Source organism: Oratosquilla oratoria, chromosome 42, assembly GCF_046742065.1.
Source record: "Oratosquilla oratoria isolate Oo_2021 chromosome 42, ASM4674206v1, whole genome shotgun sequence".
NCBI classification, from domain to species: Eukaryota; Metazoa; Arthropoda; class Malacostraca; order Stomatopoda; family Squillidae; genus Oratosquilla; species Oratosquilla oratoria.
The window spans coordinates 18,807,693-18,820,192 of NC_134818.1; the positions used below are offsets into that span (position 1 = coordinate 18,807,693).

The 12,500-nt window shown below is 36.9% G+C and overlaps 1 protein-coding gene across 4 annotated transcripts in view; it reads left to right on the plus strand.

Moving 5' to 3' along the window:
• LOC143021787 (uncharacterized) overlaps window positions 1-12,500 on the plus strand; it is a 218,964-nt gene that overhangs the window by 88,403 nt on the left and 118,061 nt on the right. The window lies entirely within an intron of this gene.

The window sequence follows — 12,500 nt, forward strand, 5'->3', positions numbered from 1 at the left end:
TTTTGCCTGACAAACCTTTTCGACTTATTGAATGATATTTATGGAATGTATGGAGAAGGGAGTGCAGTGACATTGTGTATCCTGACTTCCAAAAAGTGTTTGATGAAATCCCACATAATAGGTTACTAACCAAATTAGAAACCCATGGTATAGTAGGACATATTCACTAATGGGTCTCTGAATGGCTGTCCTATCGTAAATAGCGTGTTTTTTTTAAATGGAAAATGCTCCTACTGGCGTTGTGTATCAAGCGGAGTGCCTTAGGGCTCAGTGCTAGGTCCTGAACTCTTTTTGATATACCTTAATGACTTGGATGAAAATTTAAAGTATAAATTATCAAAATTTGCAGATGATACCAAAATTGGGAATAAGGTGACACCTGTAACACAGGACTTACAATTTGATTTGAACACTTTATGCAAATGGGCAAAAGTTTCCCAGATGTTTTTCTGTATAGATTTATGTAAAGTACTTTATATTGGTAATAATAATGTCCAGGCCAAGTACACGATGATTGGTGTACATCTGGCAAGTGTAGACCAAGAGAAAGACCTTGGTCTTTGGTCTTGACCTTGACCTTGGTCTTGGTCTTGATCTCAAGCGATTTCAAACCAAGCAAACAGTGCTCGGAGGTCTTAAGAACTGCAAATAAATTAATTAGATTTATAGGTAGAGCTTTCTAGATTGAATCTGAAAAAGTACTCTTAACCTGTACAATGCTCTAGTCAAACCTAACCTAGGATATAGTGTTCAATGCTGATCTCCATATTACAGGAAATATATAGAGAAGTTAGAAAGAGTGAAGCGTAGAGTAACAAAGCTTATTCCTAGATTACGGAACAAACCGTTCAAAGAGCGCTTAAGTGAATTAAATTTGTTCAGTCTCTCGAAACGTAAATTGAGAGAGGATCTAATTAAGGTCTTCAAAATTGTTAAAGGATTTGAAAACATGGATATGGAAAAAATTACAATTGACACCTCCAATACAATTAGGAGTAATGGATGCAAAATCGTAGGAAAACGATTTCAAATACATTTGGCAAAATAATCGTTCTTCAGTCGCGTTGTTAGTATATTGAACGGTCTGCCAGTCAGTGTCATCGATTGTTGATATATATATATATATATATATATATATATGTATATATGTATATATATATAAATATATATATTTTAGATATATATATATATATATATATATGTGTGTGTGTGTGTGTGTGTGTGTGTTTGTGTGTGTGTGTGTGTGTGTGTGTGTGTGTGTGTGTGTGTGTGTGTGTGTGTGTGTGTGTGTGTGTGTGTGTGTGTGTGTGTGTGTGTGTGTGTGTGTGTGTGTGTGTGTGTGTGTATTACAGTACTAGATTAGGTTAGGTACCGAAACAGCCATATAAAGACCAATAGAGCTGCTTCTGTTCATTTGTCCATGTAATTCCATGTAACTCCTCCTCCTCCCCCTCTCCTTTCTATCTTCTCCTCTTCCTCATTTTCTTTTCCTATTTTCCTTCTTCTTTGCCTTCCTCCTCCCTTTTTCCTCCTTTTCCTTCCTCCTCCTTTTTTCCTCCTTTTCCTTCTTCTTCTTCTCTTTGTCTTCATCCTTATCCTCATCCTAATTCCTTCATCCTCATCCCCCTCCTCGTCCTCCTCCTTCTTCTTCTTCTTCACCATCTTTTTATACTTTTTCCTCTTTGCGTTCTTCCTTTTTCTTTCCTCCTCGTCATCTATTTTTTTCTACTTCTTATTCTGCTTTCATCCTCTTCTTCTTCATTTTCCTCTTTGTGATTGTCATTTCCTTGTCTGTTCTGGATGTCAATGCCTTTTCACATTACAGAAGGTCATATTCATCAATTTATGATTCATAAATCCATATTATTGTATTTTGCTGATTGACAATTAGACCCAACCTAATTATCATTACTGTCTGGAAAAACATCAGGCCGACGTAAAAAAAAAAAAAAATTGCGCGCCATTTTTTTTTTTTTTTTTAAGGGAGCCTTTAAGCCCCTGAAGCTTAGTGGTATGGGTTTAAGCCTGGTTATGACCGTAATTCGGCGGTTAAAGAAATGACTTCGGGAATTGGATTCCTGATAGAAAAAAAATATTGGGGCTGCAGAAGTCGATAGAGAGCGTCAGAGAATAGGGCTCTGGATGTCATCTTTGATATAGGAAAGTGATGGAAATTGCCATCACAAGGTGATGATTCTCTAATGGAGTAGCATGGTATGGGTAATATTACAGCATGGTAAGGGTAATATTGTGTATGTTTCTTAAGACAGATTGAACATTTTTAGAAGTTCCGCCATGGGATACGAACCCTGATTATCGACGCACGGGTCAGGGTTCGTATCCCATGGCGGAACTTCTAAAAATGTTCAATCTGTCTTAAGAAACATACACAACTTGTCGGAGGGCTCGCCTAATACGGGATTAGATGAAATTGAGATTAGATCTTCCAATGTTACGTGAAGCGTGGTCGGGGACTAGTACAGTCCTTTTGACGCACGGGTCAGGGTTCGTATCCCATGGCGGAACTTCTAAAAATGTTCAATCTGTCTTAAGAAACATACACAACTTGTCGGAGGGCTCGCCTAATACGGGATTAGATGAAATTGAGATTAGATCTTCCAATGTTACGTGAAGCGTGGTCGGGGACTAGTACAGTCCTTTTGAACCATCACCATGTAGCATGGTTGCTAACGTCTTGACCTCGTGATTATCGACGCACGGGTCAGGGTTCGTATCCCATGGCGGAACTTCTAAAATTGTTCAAGGGTAATATTACTGAATTCGGTTTAACGTCATCAACTCCCCCTACCAGGAGTGGAATGCCCTTGGTCCAACTCGCTCGTGGCAGAGTCGAACCGCTGTCACCTCGACCTCCGTCGCAAATAGCGACGCTCTAGATCGCTCGGCTAGTGAGCATCCTGGATAATGTTATTACAATATAATGTTATTATGTTATAATATAATATTATATCAGGGTATTACATTCGTCATACCCTTTAACCTACACATTCGGACAAATGTTCCTGACACAGTTCCATACAGTGTCACGTACTTTTCTGGTGTCACGTGGCAGGTGTGAGGTGTTCAGATTATTAAATTTGAAATTTAATTCACTTTTATAATTTTGTATCGATAAGGTTCAAAAGTCCTCAGTTGTGCCTCTGTCCGTTGGAAAGGGTTCAGACTGGTGTAAGGCTTTATCATACTGGGCTATTTTTCCTACGACTGTTGGGGCAGATTTGCAGCCCGTAGTTTTCAGGAAGGAATCTGATATGCTGGGGGAAAATTATTTTCTCTCCAGCATATCAAATGATATTCGATGTATTTTTTTGTTAAGAAAAGAAAATAGTTTATCATAATGATTTTACTTCGGAAAAAGTTCAGGAGGCGGGTGGTGCCGCTGATTTATCGGAGGTTGAAGGAGAAATAACCCAGTGTGATAATCCTTTTAGAGAAGACTGTGTAAGGCTGGTAGGGCTTTCCTGTAGGCGTGAATGAATACTTGAGTTAAAACATATGCAAATGTCATGTCGGAAGTAATAAATAAATATATATATATTATATATATATATATATATATATATATACATGTATGTATATATGTATATATATATACATGTATGTATATATATATATATATATATATATACATATATACATATGCATACATATACATACATACATACTGTATATATATATATAATATATATATATATATATATATATATATATATATATCGGAGACCCGTTGGAGGCTAACGTGCAGAAATTGAAATGCGGTACTGCCAAGGTCTCGAACCCGGCTAGCGCATGACAAGTGCTGTAGTGACACTGCGTTTGATGGGTCAGTACTGATATATTTATTGCATCTAATCTTGATAATAATGTTATTCTTTTTTCTAAAAATACCTTAAGACGAAAAATCATCCTAGTGTCAAAATCGCAACAGCTGTTTCGTTGTATATCTGCATTCATGTCTTCCAATCTATCATAGTCGTCTTCGTCGTCGTCGTCGTCGTTGTTGTCGATGCCGTGTTCGTTGTTTGTCCTCTCTATCCTCGTCGTCTTTGTCGTCATTGTTCGCGTCTTCGTCGTCGTCTTGTTCTTTGTTTTTTTCTTCGAAATTGTCATTTTTAAACTTAAGCTTCTCAACCATTTCCTCGTCTTCTCATCTTCCACGTCTCTATCATTTCCATCCTTGCAATAAGTTCTCCTCTTCTTCCTCCTCCTACTCTTCCTTCTCCTCCTTTCCATCTCTCCTCTTCTTCATCATCATCCTTCGCGTCCTCTTCCCTTGTCTTTAGCATTCTTTTTCCTCTCACTCTCATAACCTACTGTCATCCTCACTTTCTTCTTGTCCAAGACACGCCGCCTTTCTTTGGCAGCTCTTCTTAAGCTTCTTCAGCTTCGTCGTCCTTCATCTTATTTTCCTCTGCACTCACGTTATTCCCTCCGCTCTCCCTTGCCTCGTGTTTCGTATATTACCCCTCCTCCTCCTCCTGTTCCTCCTGTTCCTCCTTCTCCTCCCCCTCTTCCCCCTCCTCCTCCTTCTTCTGCCCCAGTACCTTTTGTCAGTCTCTTCGTAATCAAAGCCAGTAGCAGGTATTTTTTATCATGATGATAGTAATAATAATGATGATAATGATAAGAATAGTAATTATAATGACGATAAAATGATAATGATATTTAATAATGATAACGATGATAACCACAGAAATAATGATAACCATAATAGTAGTAATATAATATAGTATTAATAATAATAATAATAATAATAATAATAATAATAATAATAATAATAATAATAATAATAATAATAATAATAATGATAATAATAATAATAATGATAATAATGATAATAATAATGATTGATAATGATAATGATAATGATAGTTATAATGATAATAATAATAGTTATAATAATAATAGTAATGATAGTAATAATGATAATAATGATAATAATAATGATAATAATAATAATGATAATGATAGTAATAATGATAATAATAATAATAATAATAATAATGATATTGATAATATGATAATAATAATAATAATGATAATAATGACAATAATAATGATAATAATAATAATGCTGATAATAATAATAATGCTGATAATAATAATAATAATAATGATGATGATAATAATAATGATAATGATAATAATAATAATGATAATAATAATAATAATAATAATAATAATAATGATTAATAATAATAAGAAGAAGAGTAATGATAATGATAACAATAATAATAACAATATTAATAATGATAATAATAATAATAATGTTAATAATAATAATGATGATGATAATAATAATAATAATAATAGTAATAATAATAATAATAATAATAATAATAGTAATAATAATAATAATAATAATAGTAATAGTAATATTAATATTAATAGTAATAGTAATAATATTAATAATATTAATAATATTAATAATAGTAATAATATTAATAATAATAATAATAATAATAATAATAATAATAATAATAGTAATAATAATAATAATAATAATAATAATAATAATAATAATCGTATCTATAATAACGATAATAATAATAATTACAATAGTAATAGCAATAATATTCATAATAAAATTATTCTAACAACAATAACAATATTAACAACAACAATAACAACATCAACAACAACAAAATGAAAACAACAATGATAATGGTAAGATCGTAAAACTGTGATAATGATAATGGCCATAATGTTAAGAAATATCAATAACAAATATTATGATTATGATACTAATGATGTTGATAGTAAAGTGTAAACAGAGTCTTCTTTTGGACATCTTTAAGTGGTGCGTTGTTTATTAGTTTGATATGTTTATTTAATCGTTTATATATATATATATATATATATATATATATATATATATATATATATATATATATATATATATATATGCATATATGTATATGAATCTATTTATTCATGTATTTATTTATTTGTATATTTATTTTTTCATTCGTTTGTTTATTAATATATTTATTCATTCATTCATTTTTGTAGATGGTATCCTTATTTCTAATTATTTTTCTTTGGATGGGGTCTGATCTTTGTAGAATAGAACTTGTTCAAAAGTGTTCTTTTGTCTGTCACCCGGATTTCGGCCCTGCTGAGCCTTCTTCGGGGAGCACTTCTGCCTCTGATCTCTTCGGTGAGCGGATATAAGGCCTCGGATGAGCGGGCAGTGTCTGTGAAAGAGATCCTGATAACTGAGAGAGTTCACCGTTTAGTTGGAACATATTTTTAAATAAACATTATTTCATTATCATTATCCTCACTTTTATCATTTATCTTAATTGCTCTATGCTTTAGTTTCTATTCCTTCCTGTGTTTTCAAACTAGGTAGTGGTATTAGATATTGTGCTTGAATTCAGCTCTAGGTTGTAGGTCTTAGTGTACAAGACTTCAAGTATTCTCAATATTCTTAAGTCTATACGCATTTCGAAAACCTCGATGCTATAAACTAAATATTCACGGGCTATTTATTTGGTGATAATTTTTAGGTATCGCATGATTTTTAGATTCTGTTTACATGTGTCCTACCAGTCTAAACTGAAGCTTCGTTGTTGTTATGCTGATGTACGTTGAAGGAAGGTATTTACAGTTAATTGTAGTGGATTTATAATTGTAAACAATATCTAGGTTTGACATCTGCCACTCTCTTCTATGTGCCGATTATTCCACAGAGGGAGGTGCATTGTTGTCTTGTTGTTGACGGCAATAATGGAACTGCCTTTTGTAGGCCTTATGGTCTCTTGCAGTCTCCTTCATTCTTATGTTTTTATGATAACGATTTTGGTGACACCATCGTAAGCGTGCTAATGTCGCATTCTCTTACCTGTGAGTTCGAATCCCGCACTCCTCTACGATTCTCAGTAGTGACTGTAGCCCAAACAGTCCAAGCAACTACCTCCCCTATTCAACATCTTGTTATCATGAATGCTATCTTCATCAACTACCTCTACCGTCTACCTCTTATCTGACGATAATAGTGATAACGATACTGGTAGTTCACAGTACCCTTTGGGATAATTTTCATGAACTCTATCCCTATCAACTACCTCTACCATCTACCTCTTATCTGGTGATAATAGTGATAACGATACTGGTAGTTCAAAATACCCTTTGAGATAATTTTCATGACCATTATCTCTAACTATCTCTGCCCTTTTTACCTCTCGTCATGACCATACACATCCGACTGATGCAGCCTCTTAGGGGGAGCAAAAACGACAGCCTTTTCTCATATGTCAGATTGGTCTTACGAGGTGAAATGACCAGAATGTTTTATTACTCTCTATAACTTCCGCCTGTCAATTTCCCCCGTCGTCCTCAATATACCATCAATTTCTTCTCACGTCCTGTGTGATGAAGTAGCCACTCCGTCCAAACAGTGATCGACTGGGACATCATTCAGTGCAAAGATGTCCTTCTAGTCTTTCTTGAGGCTTCAGTGGTCGAAGTTGAGATAGGTAGATACGGCTATCAAACCGTCTTGTTTTAGTGAGCACAAATGCAACAGAACACCTGATGAATCTGGTTATCATATTAATCAAAAAATTCTGCTGAATCAAGAGTCAAAAAAAAAAAAAAAAAAAAATCCCCCCAAATTCCTATTACTTTGAGATAATTGCTGTACAGGAAAACAACTTCTCCGCTGCCAGAAGTAAAGGTGGGGAACCGACACCAGGAGGCGCTGAGTGGTTACGGCCGAAGCCATCACCTTTGCCCTCTGAGCTTAAGGGATTGTTGGGGTAGGTAACCGTCACTGCTTGGAATCGGAGAGAAGTGCGGGATTCGAACCTACAACTAAGTGAATACGAGTCCAGCACGCTTCCGATTATGCCACCTGCCATATGCTTATGAATGAATTGGTCAAACAGCTGCATGGAGTAAGAAGAAGAAAAATACATCTATGTACGGAAGAGACTAAACACTCATCAAACAAAATTCTCTTGTCCACAATAATATCTGAATAGTCATGAAGGTACGTTTTACTCGGTAGGATTAATTATAATTAATTAATTATTAATTATAATTATTAGCCTCCTACCACAGCCAATGGCGGGCGACGCGCATCCTACTAACTGGCATCATATTTGGGTAAACGCGTTGGTAGATTCTGCTAAAATGATCAGTCTCGTACTTTGCAGCTCGAAGCAAAACAGCCCCATTCAAAAACAAAGAATAAGTGCTATGGACAATTGTTTGACGATCATTATGAGACTTTGACCAAAACTTTAGCCAAAACTATATCATCCCGGTTGGGAGAAAACGATACAATGTTCCCGCAAACACTGCATTATGTGAAGAAAGAAAATCGATGAGCTGTTAGGCCATTTCTTTGAAACATGATAATGTTCAGTTCATCGTTGGCCAAGACTCCATCTGGCCTCTGAAGGAAATGGCGAAATGTTTGTTCAGGCGCTGCCGCAAGCTGGGGAAACTTATGCACCGACCTGGCCATTCACCGGGACCCTGCAGAGACGGTTGCGGACTACTGCAAATAGACACACTGCACCAGCACCGACTCATGATGGCATGAAATGTCGGGCAAGATTGCAAACGTATACGACAGTCAGAACACACAGCAGTCCAGGGGGCTACAACCGTTGTATCTCTGAAGAAGAACGTGGGGAATGTTGTCCATGTTGGCAATATGTCGTATATGCTTGTAGCCCTTCCTCCCCCAATTTCACACCACCATAAGCCGCCACTGGACTTCACTATTGATGGACCTGGCCAACCAGTAGTGTAGGTCTCCTGCGCATAGGTTGCGGGCAACCCTGTCTCGGAGGAACAACACGACAAACCCATTACTTCAGCGGCAGGTAAGACGCATTGCAGTTAAATCCGTATTTGCCTCGAGAATGCAGGCAACATCACGCGAGGAACGAAAAGGAAGGGAAGGCGTGGGGAAGAGAGAGAGAGAGAGAGAGAGAGAGAGAGAGAGAGAGAGAGAGAGAGAGAGAGAGAGAGAGAGAGAGAGAGAGAGAGAGAGAGAGAGAGAGAGAGGGTAGGGAGTTCCAGTGGTGTAACATTTGTTATTGTTATTATCATTATTACCATCGACATAAACATATCTGTCAGTTCATTATGAGCTTGGCGGAGATTTTCTTCATGTTGGTGAACAGTTCATTTGCGGTTCTGTAATTTTGTGGGATCACAGTTTCTCGTCATTCCTTATTATTTATTTTATTAATTAATTAATCAATTAATTTAATTATTTTCAATTTGTGATCAAACGGTTGAGGAACTTTGGTGTTCTTTAAGGAATCTTTGCCAAATAAAAAGAGAGACTATACCAGCACTGTTTATATGACTTTGATATTCTTTTATTAAATGTAGGTTACCAGCGCCTCAATCTTTATGGGCAATCTCGCGCCAATGACTTAAATAGCATCACGGTCACCTGTAACGACACGTCAGACGCGTAACTTGTCCGTCAAACTTACCGTGCGTAACGGTGACGCTGTAATTATGACAGTCACTCGTTCACGGGGATCAAGACCATAACACATAATGACAACACATTAACTGCGGGGCCCCCCGAGTCTTAACCTCCGATTAGGTTCGTGCCACGGAGACCACTACAACGGACCATAAAAGTTGATGGGGATCCACGTTTACACCGGCCATTCAGGGCTCCATCCCTTGCAGAACGGCGAGAGTGTCTATAGCCAAGGCCCTGAATGTAATCAACTCTGTATTCGGGCAAGCGGCGCTCCTGGCAGATACAGATCGTCATGTGACGAACCAAGAAATTTATGATCGAATATCTCGTTTTGAGATATTTTCTCCTTAATTACCAATAAGAAGGCGGTCAGGAGCTGAAGCCGTCAACTTTGCCCTGTGTGCTTAGGCTGTTCGGCCAGGTCACAATCACTGCTGAGAATTGGAGAGTAGTGTGGGATTCGAACCAGCTAAGCAAATTCGAGACCAGCACGCTTCCTATTACGCCACTAGCTTAATTGGTTTTTCTAATACCTTAATTTCTATCAATACATACTCGTAATTCTAGGATTGGCTTTATATAGTTCCAAGCCCATTACATCCTAGCTATTATATATACGGTATTTCTTATAATCATATATCTGAAATCTTAGGTATTTGGGGTTGTGGGTAAATTTAATTATCTTTATTTATTTATTTTTCATTTAGCATGTATTTTTTATTTATTTGTTAATTTTTTTTTGCATTTTGTTAATAGAGGAGTTGGCGACGCGAGGAAACCTAGTAACTAGGATGCATAAAGAGGAGAGACAAGACTCATCACCAACTCTGGCACCGCTCTCTTCTCATAACTCTCTTTAACGGTTTTGGTGCTAGCTGTCGCCAGACGATTTTATTCCACTGAGGGAACACTCTCCTCTTTGTAGCGAAAGAGTAAAATGTCTCGATTCGTTTTATTAATTTTTGTTTTTTATTCGACCTGTCGTCAGGTGATTTTATTCAGTCGAAAGAAATCATCCCCGTGACGTGAGGGGAAGAGGAGATGTCGGGACGCACATTTTAATGTTGAGGTGTCCTAGCTGGACGAAATGTCAGTAATAAAACTTCAACGGATTCTTGGCGTTTAAACTCACCACCCTACCACTCATCCTTATATAATCTTTGTCATGCCTGTCGTCAGGTGATTTTTATCAGTTGAGGTTGGAAAACTTCAACGGATTCTTGGCGTTTAAACTCACCACCCTACCACTCATCCTTATATAATCTTTGTCATGCCTGTCGTCAGGTGATTTTTATCAGTTGAGGTTGTAAAACTTCAACGGATTCTTGGCGTTTAAACTCACCACCCTACCACTCATCCTTATATAATCTTTGTCATGCCTGTCGTCAGGTGATTTTTATCAGTTGAGGTTGTAAAACTTCAACGGATTCTTGGCGTTTAAACTCACCACCCTACCACTCATTCTTATATAATCTTTGTCATGCCTGTCGTCAGGTGATTTTTATCAGTTGAGGTTGGAAAACTTCAACGGATTCTTGGCGTTTAAACTCACCACCCTACCACTCATTCTTATATAATCTTTGTTATGTCTGTCGTCAGGCGATTTTTATCAGTTGAGGTTGATTACCCTCGACTTGATCTATCGGTCATAAATATGATTGAATGGGCTGATTGATTAAGATGGGGTTAACTCCTTCACCGGTTTATTTTGACCAAACAGAATCAATCGCCTGGGAGCAGAAAATAATTGCATAAACAGCTGATAACATCAAGAAAGGTGTATCTGTTAAATAACATCATTAGTAATTTTTTTATAATATGATTACAAATCTTTCTTCTCCTTACCTCCTTCCTTCCTTCTTTCCTTCCTTCCTCCCCCTCCCCCTCTACCCCAAAACTCCATAACACACACCTTCATCGAATAAGTAAATAAACAAAACATGTAATGTCAGTGTTAGTGAAAGACGATTGAGATATTCCACTAGCAAGATTAGTTTAATGATTTTTACTCTGAATACAGAAATACTGACTCATCCCTTTGCTACCGACGAGGTACAGCGAAGATGACTGAAATGGTCAGGTGGCAGCCAGCATAGACTATAAAATCTCAGCTAGAAAGAACGTGATATCTTCTCTTCGAGAGTGTGCCCCGGAGGTGAATAGTCTCGTTGCAGGTTGAATTAGAGCGACAGTGCAACACGATACGGAAGAAAGCTATCTAAACAGAATCACTTACATGCATCTTGTGTAGGTTACGTAACTAAAGGGATGATCACACTGGGGTGTTTTTCCTCCAACTATGGCAAACTATTTTGTTTTCTCAATAATTTACATAAGATACATTTTCATGTGTTGGTGGAAAATTATTTTCCTTCAGCATATCATATTCCTTCCCGAAAGTTGATGGCTGCAAATGTGCTCCAGCTGTCTGAGGAAAAATAGCCCAGTGTGATAACGCGTTTAGATCGTAATAACAATGGTGGAGGGAGACTGTGTTGACACGCTGTCTACGTGAGAAGTGATTGAGGAAGGGTAGGGAGGGAGGGAGGGAGGGATGGGATATCTTGTACCTGAACGAAAGAGACTGACAACATCCACGATGTAGTGCACTAAATACACCATGGTTTTGAATCACTCCCTGGACTTGTGATCTACAGGTATTTTCCTACAGAGCTGGGAAGGTTAGTTCTTTCAATAGTCACAGTGTTGGCGTCTAGCTAAATGAAATCGTCATGATTTTTCAGAATGATTTTTTGGTTTTGTTCTTGAGTTATAGGGGCTGTATATGTCTGGATGAGACTATAGAGCCCTTCCCCCCCCCAAAAAAAAAAAAAAGAATAAATAAAAATAAGTAAGTTGAAAGGAAAATAAGAAAATAGACGGATAAATTAAATCAACAAATAAGTAAATAAATATAATAGAAAATCAAGAAAAAAAAGGGTAAAGTGTGCCGCAGGTAACAGACGTCAAAGGATCGCGTCTTGAGCTGGACTTCGACGTCTTGAGACCCTCTTCG